The sequence below is a fragment of the Apodemus sylvaticus genome, chromosome 23 (assembly GCF_947179515.1).
Source record: "Apodemus sylvaticus chromosome 23, mApoSyl1.1, whole genome shotgun sequence".
Lineage (NCBI taxonomy): Eukaryota > Metazoa > Chordata > Mammalia > Rodentia > Muridae > Apodemus > Apodemus sylvaticus.
This window is the reverse complement of record NC_067494.1, coordinates 13,286,048-13,301,076: the sequence shown is the minus strand read 5'-3', so window position 1 is coordinate 13,301,076 and position 15,029 is coordinate 13,286,048. Positions and strand designations below refer to the sequence as shown.

The window sequence follows — 15,029 nt, the reverse complement described above, 5'->3', positions numbered from 1 at the left end:
AAAACCAAACAAAATGGCCCCTTCTCCTCTTTTAATCTAAGTGAACATCAAGTGGAATATAGATCGGTTTTGAAGAAACATTTGTTTTACAAGTGCTTTACTTGAATGTTCGTATGTGAACCACGTGCATCCCTGGTGCCTGTGGTTGTGTGAAAAGGGCGTCAACAGATCCCCTGTAATTGGAGCTATGCGTGTCTGGAAACCACCATAGTGTTTCCAGGGACGGAGCCCAGGTCTTCAAGAGCAAGTGCTTCTTGCTCTCCTGAACCATCTCTCCAGCATCTCAAGTGGAGTTTTAATGTAATGAAAACAACTTTGGCCAGGAGAGGCAAACGCTTCACTTGGTGGAAAGTTAGAGATTTACTGGTGGGTAGTTGCAGCACATGAGATGTGTTAGCCTTCTGCTGTGTGGGCAAAACAAGAAATGCAGTTGAGATGATCAACTTAAAAGGAGGAAAGACTTTCTTGGGCTCATGGTTTTAGAGGTTTTAATCTATGTGATAAGTCATTTCCCCACCAGTGAAATGAGCCAATTCAAGCCAAATTTAAAAATTATATATATTATACATATATGTATGTATGTATATACATATGTACATATATAACATATATGTGTGTATACATACATATATATACATACATATATATAGTTAACACACACACACAGAGGTTTACTGGGAAACTGCTCTCAGGAGAGTTCGCTGGCCCCAAAGGAGACCGAGAAATGACCATGGTAAGGGAGAGATAGGAGAGGAAGAAGAGAAAGAAAAAGAAAGAGCTTGTGGCCAGAGAAGAGAGAGAGGGAGAAGGAGATGGAGGAGAGAGAGAGTAGAGAGGCCAAAAACATCTGGATTATAGATGGAAGAGTCTCTGGGGGAAGGGCAGCCCTGCCCCTGGACTAGAAAGTTTGGGGTTGGGAGCAGGGAGTGCCAGGTAGGGAACAGGGGATGCTGGGAAAACCTAGAGGCCAGGTCTGTTTTGGTGTGTCAACTATGCACCTCAGCCCCTTGTCCTGGGGTCTGAAAGCAAACCCCACAGTCAGCTGGGTTTGTCGTCTGAGGTCTGAGGTTAGACAGAGAAAATACACTGACAGAAAGAAGCTGCTAACTTCACGGTAGCCGGGAAAGGAGGCATGGGGAGACAGGGGTTGGGGTTCTTGGAGCCTGCTCCCAGAGTCCACCTTTTACCCAGTGCTCCGTCTCCTAGGGGTCTAAGCCTTCAGGGCACTCCAGAATCTAACATAATGTAACCAGGGTCCTTGTGCTGAGAGAAAAGTGCCTTCTGAAACAAAGAGTTCAGAGTGGACTGTGCAGAAGGGCCAACAGATTATTTCCGTAATGGCCAGTGTCTTAGCCAGTGTTCTGTTGCTGTGAAGAGACACCATGACCTTGGTTACCCGTATCAAAATAAAGCATTTAATCAAGGCTTGTTTACAGATTCAGAGGTCTTCTCCATTATCCTCCTCACGCGGTGCATGGTGACATGCAGGTGGATCTGGTGTTGGGAGCCTCACATCTGGATCCACAGGCAGCAGGAGGGGAGAAACTCTGGGACTGTTTGGGCTTTTGAAACCCCAAAGCCTGTCCCCAGTGTCACACTTCCTCCAACAAGGCCACACTTCCTAATCCCTCTTAAGGTCACTCCCAGATGACAAAGCATTCAATACACGAAGCTGTGGGCGCCATTCTTATTCACACAGTCACAGCCAGACAGTAAACAGTCTCGGGCTTTTGTGGGCCTTATGTTTTCTATTGAAAGGACATAGTACTGATGCTTCAGGACAGAGACATAGACCAGACACAAATGAGTAAGCTTGACCGTGTTACAATAAAACTTTATTTACAAAAGCAGGCTACAGGCTGGTTTAGCCCGTAAGGTGTAATTTGTCCAACCAGCATCTAGCCTGGAATTAACTTATATATGAATATTCTCTTGGATTTTCCAATGCCCTTTGTTCTATTTTAGCCCTAAGAAAATCTACTGCCACACCAGTAGAATCTGTGTGATAAGTTCCACAGACTGAGGCATTAGACTTCAAAAGCAGGGGGTCTCCTGGAACCGGTTGTGGAACTCTCAGCCAGAGAAAACATATTGAACGGTAGTTCTCATGGCAATTTTTCTGTTTTGTTCTCTTTCATTCCTTTTCTTAGTTACAGGATCCTGGTAGCCTAGACCATGATCTTAAGCAAGAATAATGGGTACGAAACCATCCCTTGAGATGGGGTCACTAACATGACCTTATCTCTGGGGAAACCAATGCTTTACTTTTTAAATCGTTTACAAAATTATTATGATAAATAAAAACTTTCCCAACAATAAAATTTCATATGGCTGCACGTGTGTCATTGGAGGTTGGTTTCGGTATATGGTAAAGAAAGCGTTAACTAGAAAGAATTAAAATAGTTTAAATTTATGCATTAAAGATTTATAAAAAAAAATCAGACATTAGATGTTAAATAATAATTAACCATATGGGGCTAGAAAGTTAGCTCAGTGGTTAAGGGCACTGACCATAAAGATGTATTAACCTGTTCTTGGGAATATGCCACTAGCCTTGGATGACCACCCTATCGTGCATTCATTTAGAACTGTTATATTTTGATGATATATACACACACGCACACATATATATATGTATATATATGGCTTTTTCGAGACAGAGTTTCTCTATATAGCCCCGGCTGTCCTGGAACTCACTCTGTAGACCAGGTTTTTCCTTGAACTCAGAAATCTGTCTCCCTCTTCCTCCAAGTGCTAGGATTAAAGGCTTGCACCCCCAGTGCTCGGCAATGATTTATATTAACAATGATATTACCTGTTCTGTTTGTGATTCACTGAACATGTAGTTTCAGAGTTGTAATGCTCGAATGATTTTTGTATTTTACTGTGTCAAATGATTTTTGTTGGTATTTGTGATTGTTTCACTAAATAAGGTTTCTAAGAGTTGCTATTGGTTTTTAATGTATAAAATCCCCTGCTTGAGAGCTACAAAATACACCCAGATTCAAACTGACTCTGGTTGTTTCTGTTTGTCACCGATGAATCCTTACCCACCCGAACTTTGAAGATCCTCACCTGAGGGACTCCCATACCCGACTAGGGTGGTCTGTGACAATCTACAATGCTCAGTGATCAGCAAGAACTGGGTCCATTTCAGAGGTCCTCAAACTTGAGGATACTTTACAACCACTTATATGATTTGATAAATCAAGCATACCCAGGCTTCTTCCCAGAGTTTCTTGCTTTCTTGCTGCAGTGGGAATTTGTGGTTTTTATAGGTAGGCAGAACACCCTCAAGTGTTTGAGATTTCTAATTTATTGGGTCTTCTGTGGACCAGGCAAACACTCTTCAGCCTTTCAGGGTTTCTGATTCAACTGAGGGACCCTAGGGTTTTCCAGTGCCACACCCTCCTTACAGCTTCCCCACACCTCAGGTCAAGGCTAGGCCAAGTTCCATTCTCCATCTCCATTCTTGGAATGTACTGGACTGATAGTCACCTGATCCTCTGGAAAGTCCTAGACAGAGTTCAAATTCATGTCTTGCTTGCTAGCTAGTAGATTTAAAGGTCGATATGCTTAGCCAATACGTTTGAATTGTAACCTTGCTGATGTAACCTATACCCCTAAAAAGTATAAAAATTGCTTGTAATAGCCATTTGGGAGGTTGCCTTCTTGTTACTCGCCTTGAGGGTTGACCCCAATGCTCTGGAAAATAAACCTCTTGCTTTTGCATCGATTTGCATCTCAAAATAACTACCACTAACGGAGGGATGTGGTCTTACATAACAATTCAATGGTAGAACTGTGAACCCGGGTTTCTTAGTTTCCAGATGAGACTGGTGCTGGTGGCTCAAGGACAAGGATAGAATAAAGAGGAGGGAAGTGCCTCAGTATAATGCTACAGCAATAACACACTGCATTCAAAATACTGTACAGCTGGATAGAACACACTAGTAAGTCTGTTAAAATGTCAGGCTCGAGGATGGCTGGGAGAGGGGAAGGTGATTCCATGTCACAGGACAAAATGCTGTAGTTAGAAGCAGTGTCATTATCTTCTTCCAAAGTCAACCATTTCCTTTTGAAGACCAACTCAAAAAAAACTCATATTTCTTTAAATAGGACTGGGGTAAACTATTTTCCTTTATTGAGAGATAAGCAATGTCAAAGAGAGATATTTCAATGAAAGGTTAGAGTACAAAAGTTACTTGAGATGGCCCAGGGTTACCCAGTGAGACCTTGTCTAAAAATTCTTGTAAAATAGTGAATATTCAATGTTCTGAAATTGACAAGTTTCTCTGCATAATCTTGTCAGCTAAAAATGTTTCAAGTTACAGGGGAGGGGACAATGACAGGTGTGGAGACGCCATACTTCACCAGGAGCTATAGCCTGCGACTCCGATTCCGATGGAGACATGTTTGGGCTTGTACTCTGGCTACCTGCTCATTGCACCATATAATGGAGCTGCCAAAGACCAAGGGAAGGACATACTCGCCTATTCCTCAAAGACCTCTGGGCTACGGACAGCCTAAATGGCCTTGGTTTTGGCTGCTGGAGGACTCCTAGTATGCATTTTTTTCTGCTACCATTGCCTTATAAGTTTTTTTATTTTTTATTTTTATTTATTTATTTATTTTTGTTTTTGTTTTGTTTTTTTGAGACAGGGTTTCTCTGTGTAGCCCTGACTGTCCTGGAACTCACTCTGTAGACCAGGCTGGCCTTGAACTCAGAAATCCACCTGCCTCTGCCTCCCAAGTGCTGGGATTACAGGCATGCACCACCACTGCCCAGCACCTTATAAGTTTAAATGATGGAAGTTTGCCTGCCAACATGGGAGGGGGTGAAGAATATTTAAGTGTTTCATATGGTGGTGTGTCTAGGGGATCCTATGACAGACTTTCAAGAATTCTTTCAACAGCAGAGGGATAGGTGCTGTCTCGCCTCCTCCCTCCACCCCTCCCCCCACACCATCTTCTTCCCTGAAAACTTCCTGTGGATGTTAAGGGTCATCTTTACTTTGTTGATGCAAGGATGCTGGGAAGGCTTACTAAGTGACCCCTGTAGGACTTCTACCCTATTAACCAACTAGAGTCTGACATTCCAATTTAATTTCATGATTTTAGCCCAAGGCATGTTAACATTTAAAAAAAGTAATGATGAATTATTTTGTTGTTGGCATAGTATTTTTAATAACACCCTGTAATGTTGTATGTCGTGATATTCTGTGGGGGTGGGGAACTCTATGGATTTACTTAACTAAACCATTTCTCTCATCTTGAATCTCTACAAATATAAGTTGACTTTGTCAGTTCGGGCTGCTGGAAAAACTACTTCCTTGTGCCCACATATAAAAAGAAGTCACTAGCTCTCTGGACTTTCCTTCTAAAAGACATGAGTTCTACTCATGAGTATGCCTCTCTCAAGAGATAATCACTATCCTGAAGTAGCAACTGGAAATATCATTACATTACCATGGGAATTCCATAGACACTTGTGGGGGACACAGGTGTTCAGTTGATTGCAGTAATCTCGTCTTGTTTTTTGGCTGTTGTGTATTCTCTAGTACCTGAAGCATAATGTCTGTTACACAGCAAACTTCAGCAAATGTTTATCAAATACACAGATTCATAAACAGCCATGACTCTGTTCTGTTCTAAGTAACTTCAAGAATGTTAAAATTCACTGGGCAGTGGTGGCGCACGACTGTAATCCCAGCACTCTGGGAGGCAGAGGCAGGTGGATTTCTGAGTTCGAGGCTAGCCTAGTCTACAAAGTGAGTTCCAGGACAGCCAGGGCTATACAGAGAAACCCTGTCTCAAAAAAACCAAATCCCCTCCCCAAAAAAAGAATGTTAAAATTCGATGCTCTAAAACACAAAAAACATTTGATGTCTGATTTTCTGATCTGGGATCTGGATTTCAAATCTTTAGTCTCTAGATGTTTTATTTATTCCAAGGGAAAGTCACAAAGCCTTTGTTCTATTCAATTTCCAAATGAACTTTAAAAATCCTATTATAGCCAGCTGTAGTAGCACACATCTTTAATCCTAGTACTTTGGAAGCAGAGGTAGGTGATCTCTAAAAATTCAAGGCCAGCCTGGTCTATACAGAGAATTCTAGGAGAGCCAGAGATATGTATGGAGGCCTGTCTCGAAACATATCATATTATATTATTTTCATTGATTTCACCGGTCTTTTAGCTTCTCACTTGTCACTATGTTTTTTTTTTTTAAGGATTTTTATTATTTATTATATGTAAGTACACTGTAGCTATCTTCAGACACTCCCAGAAGAGGGCATCAGATCCCATTACAGATGGTTGTAAGCCACCATGTGGTTGCTGGAATTTGAACTCAGGACCTTCAGAAGAGCAGTCAGTGAGCCATCTCTCTAGCCCATCATTATCTTGTAGAAAGAATATCTTGTGTGTTGCATGGATACATCACCTGTGAACTAAAAAGCCTATGGCCTGTAGCTTTTGCAGGAAATATGGGTGGGAATCAAGTAGAGAGAAAGGATTCTGGGAGAGAGCCAGGAGGGAGATTTGCCAGGAAGATGTGTTGAGACAGACATGATACCACAGGTAACCAGCATGTGGCAGAATGTAGCTAGGATAAATGAGACATTTTAAGTTATATCTAGTCAGAGAGGAGCCTAGCTATATGGCCAAGGTATTTGTAAATATATTTTGAGTCTGTGTCTTATTTCTGGGAGCAAGGGGCTGAGAGGAAGAACCAGGAAAATTTTTGCCAATGGCACTTTACCCTGAAACTCCATCCACCCACCCGCCCCCACCCCCAATTACGTTAGCATGGGTGTAGACTGTTGGTCAGACATGCCTCACTTCTGTCCAGAAAAGGCCAGTATTCCTGCCTACGCTCTTTCTCCCTTTTTCCAGGTAGTACAAACTAACAATGAAATCATCTATAACCTTATTTGTATCATGGATCCCCCCCTTTTTTTAGATTTATTTATTTTATTTATATGAGCACACTGTAGCTGTCTTCAGACATACCAGAAGAGGGCATCGGGTCCCACTACAGATGGTTGTGAGCCAGCATGTGGTTGCTGGGATTTGAACTCAGGACCTCTGAAAGAGCAGTCAGTACTCTTAACCGCTGAACCATCTCTCCAGTCCCCCATGGATTCTTTAGAACATTGAAGAAGGTGACAGATCGTGTCTCAGAATAGTATCTTAAGACACACAGTTACTTTAAAGGGAAGAAATTACATTAACTTTATGAAAACACTGAGCGAGTGCATTGACTGCTCTCTTTTGCTGTGATAAAATAACATGACCAAGGCTTGTGGTTCCAGAGGGATAACAGTCTATCCTGGCAGGAAGTCACAGCAGTGTGTGGCAGGCATTGTAGCAGGAGCAGGGAACTGAGAGATGGTATCTTCAAGGGCAAGCCGGAAACAGTGACACACTGCAACAACCGCACAACTACAATCTCAAAGCCAGAAGGAATGAACTTTCCCTGCAAGGCTGCGCCACCTTCCCAACCATTGCCACTGTACAGCGTGGCTTTGTTTGTCACCTTGACACAAGCTAGAATGATCTGAAAGAAGGAAACCTCAAGTTTAGAAAATGCCTCCATAAGATCCAGCTGTAAGGCGTTTTCTTAAAACATGATTGGGGTGGTGCCAGCCCATTGTGGGTGGTGCCATCTCTGGGCTGTTCCTGGGTTTTATAAGAAAGCAGGCTGAGCAAGCCAGGGGGAGCAAGCCAGTAAGCAGCACCCCTCCATGGCCTCTGCATCAGCTCCTGTCTCCAGGTTCCTGTCCTGTCCTGACTTCCTCCCATGATGGGCTGTGATGCAGACGTGTAAGCTAAATAAACCCTTTACTCCCCAACTTGATTTTTGGTCATGGTGTTTCATTGTAGCAATGGAAAGCCTAAGATAATAACTAACTTGGAACCAAGTGTTCGAATACTCGATGCTATGGAGGGAACATTTCTTCTTTAGAGTGTCAAAACAAGTTAGTGAAATAACATGCCGTGCTCTGTAGCCTCATCACAAATTACTCCCCAAACACAGCAGCTTACTATCTCCTGGTTTCTGTGGGTTAAGAATCTAAAACCAGCCTACCTAGGTAGTTTTGGATAGAAACTCTCACTCATTGTTTTTTTGTTTTGGTTTGGTTTTTGTTTTTTTTTGGATTTGGTTTTTTTTGAGACAGGGTTCCTCTGTGTAGCCCTGGCTGTCCTGGAAAACTCACTCTGTAGACCAGGCTGGCCTCGAACTCAGAAATCTGCTTGCCTCTGGCTCCCAGAATGCTGGGATTACAGGCATGTGCCACCACTGCCCGGCCTCGCTCAGTGTTAAGGAAGGAGACAAACAGTTGTTCAATCATCTGGAGGTTTGATGGAGAGAAAGCTATCAGCGGGCCTAAGTTCTCTGTCATTTTGAGGTATCCACAGACTTGCCCTGTGACAGGGCAGCTGACCTCCCCAGTACCAGTGCAAGTGTTCTATGTGTGGGCACAGAACCCACAGAATTTTATAATCTTACCTGTAAAATAGCATCTAGTCACTTCTGCGATGTTGTGTACACTGGACGGGGATACACAAGCCTGTGAGTGCAGGGAGCTGAAATGACAGGTTCTCTCTTTAGGGCTGCTGTCCAGAAAGTGACTGTGATGTAGGCGTGCAAATGAGATCTAGAAGCTGATCTGGTAATAAACACGAGGAAAGATGCTAACCTTTGGGACCGAGCGTGGCTTGGTGGTTAAGGGAACTTGCTGCTCTTCCGGAGGTCCTGAGTTTGGTTCCCAGCACCCACAGTGCCCAACTCACAACTGCCTGTAGCTCCAGCTCCAGGGGATCTGACGCCGCCTCTATAGGGATCCCACTCCACCCCCAGCACGCACCCACAGGTGCCACGCACCTGCACAGGCAGTCACGCACAGGCAGACCCACACAGGCAGACACACACAGGCAGACACACACAGGCAGACATGCACAGGCAGACACGCACATACATATGGATGAACAAATGCTAAGCATGTGTTATTTTAAAAAGTAACCCAATTAACTTTTTTTTAGTTCATTTTCTTTTTTGTTTTTGTTTTATTTCATGTGAGGTAGAGGAGGTCTTTCTTGGTAGCCTAGGCTAGCATGGAGCTTGTGTAGGCAAAGCGAACTTTAAACTCTTGGCAATCTTCCTGGCTCGTCCTCTCAAGGGCTGGAACTACAGAACTGTCCTGTCAAGGCTGTCTCTCTCTTTTGCCTTTTTTTTTTTAAAAAAAGGATTTACTTAAGCTGGGCGGTGGTGGCACATGCCTTTAATCCTAGTACTTGGGAGGCAGAGGCAGGAGGATTTCTGAGTTCGAGGCCAGTCTGGTCTACAGAGTGAGTTCCAGGATAGCCCGGGCTATACAGAGAAACCCTGTCTCGAAAAAACAAACAAAAAAAATTATTTATTCATTATATGTAAGTACACTGTAGCTGTCTTCAGACACAGCAGAAGAGGGTGTGTTGTGAGCTACCATGTGGGTGCTGGGATTTGAACTCAGGACCTTCGGGGGAGCAGTCAGTGCTCTTAACCACTGAGCCATCTCTCCAGTACCTTCTTTTGCTTTTTGATTCAGGGAGCTCAGTATGTAACATATGCTAGTACTAAACTCATGATCTTCCTGCTTCAGCCTCTTAACGGCCGGAATTGCATGTGTGCACAATGAAATATTGCATTATAAATAATTCTGATGTAGAACTGTAAATACAGTGATTATTTATTTATTAAAACATCTGGGTCCAGGCAGTGTCGGTGCACCTTTGATCCCAGATTTGAGACACTTGCAGAAGCAAGCAGATCTGAGTTCCAGGTCAGCCTGGTCTATAGAGTGAGTTCCAAAACAGCCAGTACTACACAAAGAAATAGTCTTAGGAAAAAAAAAGTCAGGCGTGGTGTTGCACACCTGTAATCCCAGTACTTGGGAGGCGGAGGTGGGCAAGGCCAGCCTTGTCTACAGAGTGAGTTCCAGGACAGCCCAGGACTACACAGAGAAACCCTGTCATAGGAAAAAAAAAACCAAAAAAAAAAAAAAAACTCAAAAAAACCCTTGCCCCCAAACCCAAACACATTTTGACTTTGGGGCTGGAATGTGGCTTGCTTGGTAGGATGCTGCCCTACTGTGTGTGACGCTTTGGGTCTGAATCCCCGCCACATAAAACTATAGTCCCAGCGCTCTGAAGGTGAAGATTGAAGTATACCTGCAAGGTCAGCTTCAACTACAAACTAGAGACTAGCCTGGACTATATCTAAAAAGATTGTCTTCTACTTGTTAGCGTCACAAATATCACTAATATTTCCGAGTATCTCTGCCTAGAATCATAATTAAGACACGTCACAAATTTCAGCTTGTTACCTAGGATGCAACTTTGTCAACACAAACACTGATAACATGGCATGGACTTTTTAACCCTGTCCATGGACTCTGTGAGATGATGGATCACAAGATGGCTTAGGGTACAAAACCACTATGTGAAGAAAATATATATCAACCTAATACAAGCACCTTCAAGTGACTGAGCCATTATTCCACACGGATAATATATGCGTTTGTTATTATCAGACTTCCCCAATACTGTGTATATTTACTAATTGATTAGTATCTCGTCACTATTGACTTTGTTAGTAGTCCCCTCCCCTTGTGTCTATGTGTACATGTATGTTGATACAGAGTCTTGTTGTGTAGCATAAGTAGGCCTTTCACTCGATCCTCCTGCCTCAGCTTTTGCAGTGCTGGAATCACAGACATGAGTCATCAAACTTGGATTATGAAGCATGCCATGCCACCAGTAGGTAATGAGCTGGTCATAATTTAGATCCAAGACACATGGGAACTAAATTATGTTTCTCCCGGCGACTTTAAGTTTTTGCTTCAGTTTTTCAGTGTATGTGCCAGACAGTTGCCAGCTGGATTCCTGTAATTAAATCATAAACGACCGAAATTAAGTAGGACAAGTTTTAGGCATGTGAACGGACTTGTTTTCCAACGATGAGCATTTCGTCTTGCGGCCAAGGAGGCGATCCATGCACCACTTCCGGGATCTCTTCCTGAGTGGGAACAAATGTGCAGAATTTGGCTTGCTGGGGAAGCTGTCAGATTGGGGGCACCGGTTAAAAAAGCAACAACTCTTTTTCAGTCTTGAGGTCCCACTGCAGCGGCTGACTGTCCAAGGTGGCAGGGCCTCCTCTCTAACCTCCCTAAGCAGCTCAGCCACAGAGCCTCAGCCAGGCAGGATGGTCTTTCCATTCTAACCCAAGGACCCGATGCAGGGAAGAGGGGGAGAAAAAACCCATCAATCCCTGAGCTTCCCACAAGCCCCACCGATCATTGAACAGGACGTCCCACCAATCCCTCACTCTGAAGATCTCTGCCCTGAAAAGTTCAGCCTCCTAAGAAACCCTGTCTAAGCCTCGTCCTTTGTCCAGTTCCCTGTTGTCCACTCAGGGGCACAGAGGCAGCCACCCATGCTGGATTCAGCCCTTTTCCTCCTGGATCTGTCTCCCCAACAAATCTCTTTTATGAGATTTGCTGACTGGCTAGCATGACTTTCTCACTGGAAGAAACCAAGAATCGAGGAAGGAGCTGAGCCCTGAGCTCCACTGGGGATACCCTCCCCGGGAGCTGAGGCACCTCTTGCTGAAGATGCTTCCTCTCATAGCCCTGTGGTTCCTGGGCTCCATAGTCCTGGGATACTTTTCCATCGCAGCAGGAAGACATACTGCAAAGTCACACTTTTCTTTCGTGTATTAAGAGAACAGTGACACTGGCTGGTGGGAGAATTCAGTTGGCTGGGTGTGTACCTAGCATATACAAAACCCTGGGTTCAATCTCTAGTACTAAGAGGGTGTGGCAGGCATGGCACTCAGAGCCATGTTGGGCTCCACAGTGAGTTCCAGGCTAGAATGCAATACAAGAAAAGTCTCAAAAATGAATCACTGTACACACAGTACAAAAAAGGTTGAAATTTAAAAAAAAGTCTTCAGTGGAATTAAAATATTGATGAGCCAGATACTAACACAACAAATTTTATTATTGAGGTTTTTGTTTTTTGTTTTTGTTTGTGTTTTTTTTAAACAGGGTCTCACTGTCAGCTCTGACTGTCCTGGAACTCACTATGTAGACCAGGCTGGCCTCAAATTCAGAGATCACTCTGCCTCTGCCTCTGCCTCCTAAGTTCTGGCATTAAAGCTTTGTGTGGGTTTACAATTAGTTTTTTTAACCCTGCTTTCAATCCTGAAAATGTTTCATCCACAAAACAGATAATAATCACATTTCCCTGGTGATCGTGTATGTAACAAAACAATGTTGAGAAATGGCTTGCACATTATTCCAGTTTTTTGCTTTGTTTGTTTGGTCGTTTTTTCAAGACAGTATTTCTCTGTGTAGCCCTGGCTGTCCTAGAACTTGCTCTGTAGACCAGGCAGGCCTTGAATTCACAGAGAACCCTCTGTCTCTGCCCCTTGAGAACTAAACAACTAAAGATGTGTGACACTGCAGATCAGCCTGCTGCCCCTCAGCAGACTGCTACTCCTGGGAACACAGCCAGTCTCGCCTGATTTCCCATTCCCAGCGCACTCTTAAACACTCTTAAAGTGGCTGTTTACACCACTTCCTTGAGGTGCTGGGGAATGGTGTGGCTGACCAAGTTTAGCATCTTGGACCTGAGCTCCAGCCTGCAATGCACCAGCTCCCCAGAGGAAAGCCATGAGGCTTGGGCACAATGCAGAGATAGATGCTGTCAGGCAGCTACTGGTGTTCAAGGCGGCAGTGGTGGTGGGTGCAAGCGGTGTTGGTGAAAAAGCTCTCAGGATCCCGATGACTCACCACTGCTTCGTCAAAGACCACGAGCCCACTATCCAGGATTCCTACTGGAAAGAAGCAGCCCTGGACTACAGAGGAGGCTACATCCTAAATGTGCTGGATACCGCTTGCCAGGATACCGGGCGGGCTCTGCAGGACCATGCTTGGCAGTGGGTGATGGCCTGCTGGGCGTCTTTGCTCTTGATGACCCCTCGTCGCTAGACCAGCTACAGCAGATATGGTCCACGTGGAAGCCTCACCGCAGCCTCTGGTGCTAGTGGGCATCACGTGTGACCTGGTGAGCACTGCTGGAGATGCTCATGCTGCCGCCGCCACCGCAGTCCTTGCTCCCAAGCTGGGAGTCCCCTTAGTGAAGACCTCAGCCAAGAGGCAGCAAAGTGTGGGAAGCCTTTGCCTTTGTGACCGTGAGATTCAGAGGCCCAGGAGGCTGGGGCTGTGTCAAGCAGGAAGATCAGACGCCACAAAACCATCTGTAGCTGTGGCTGCTCTGTAGCCTGAGGACCTTAGTTAAGTCAATTGACCCTTGTTTCCTGTCAAGGTGACAGTTCTCTTGTCATAAGATTCCCCCACCCACCCACCCACCAAGTAAGTTTCCACGGACATTTTTTTTATTGTCATTTGGTGAGGAGCGCCCCTTGTTGGCTGTGTTCTGTGAAACTCTATGCAAAATTAAATAAACGTTCTCAGCATTCAAAGCTAAAAAAAAAAAAAAGATGTGTGACACCACCACCTGGCTATGTATGCCCTTTATGTTCAGTAATTTTCACCTTTAACTATTTTCAAGGCTATAGATGAGTTCATAATTTTCTGATTATTCTGTTAAGATGACTTTTTTTTCCACTTTTATATTTATTCCCATGGTTCATGGAGTTTTTCTTTGCTTGTTTTTAGTCTTTTATTTCTTCTTTAAGTAATACCAAAGGATTATGAATTAATTTGTCTTAATTTAAGAAAAAACATAAACTGAAGCACACCCCTGGTTTGTTTCCTTCCTGGCTAACCTACTATTTGCTGTTTAGGTCAGGCTGGCTTTGAGTTCATGGAAGTGTGCCTGAGGCAGGATACACCGTTCCTCTCTAGAACAGAGGTGATGGAACATACCGCCGTGCTCAGAGATGTCATAAGAATGAAGCGCTCAGTCCGAGACCTTACCACACACTTTCACTTCTTGTGCACCCTTCTGCAAATGCGTGTGTCTCCTACCACTGTGACCTAGATCTGGGAGCTGGTTTTCCCGACCCAGAATTAAGTAGCTGTAATGGGGGTTGTGTAGACTTTAACCTTCCTTCCTCCAGCTAGTTCTTGCTGCCTCAGCCAGCGGCGCGTGCTTGTGTAGTTGGTGTACAGACACTAAAAACAAAAATTCACTAACTGATTAGTTATAAAACATTACTGCAAAATTCTTTGGTATAGTAGTAAGGTTGGCAACTTTACAATCAATATTTCTCCTTGGAAATTTTTCTATTTTTAGGAAATGCCCAAATTTCCATTTGGATCTTTCCACTTATGATAATTTATTGTGGCATTTTAGGTTTTGAAAAATCAAATAAAATGAATATCTATTAAACAAGCACCTTGAACCTCAAAGGAATCTAGTTCATCCTTTATTTCTTTAAAAAAATCATTCACTTGGCCTTGTTGGACATCAAAGGGAGGAGAGGCCCCTGGTCCTGGAAAGCCTTGATGCTGCAGTGTGGGGGAATGCTGGAACAGGGAAGCGGGAGAGAGCTGATTGGGGAACAGGGAGAGGGGAGATGGATTATGAGAGTTTTGGGGACAGGGAACCAAGAAAGGGGACATTTGAAATGTAAATAAAGAATATATCTAATAAAAAAAAGTAAAAAAAAAAAAAAAAGAACTACTTGTGTAGTTCTGGCACAAATGATATGGGAGTAACTAATCCCCTTTTAATTGGAACTAAGGTCCACTCCATGATGTGGAACCTATATCTGACTGTTAAAGTTTCTAAAAACCTGAAACTAGACAAGTCATAAGTCTTGGCAGAAAAAAAAAATCACTTATTTGCATAAGTGTATGGAGTGGTTACATGCTGTAACTCCCTGTAGAGGTTAGAGGACAACCTTTAGGAATCTGTTCTTTCCTTCTGCTGTGAAGTTTTTGCCAGAGAAGTCTGCTTGGACATGGGTTTAAGGTAATGCAAAGTCTATTAGCTGTCTGGGTGTTCCAGATCCGAG

General features: G+C 43.7%; 1 pseudogene; it reads left to right on the top strand.

The window, feature by feature from the left end:
* Positions 1 to 12,641: 12,641 nt before the first annotated feature.
* Positions 12,642 to 13,332, top strand: LOC127673648 (GTPase ERas-like; annotated as a pseudogene).
* Positions 13,333 to 15,029: the final 1,697 nt, after the last annotated feature.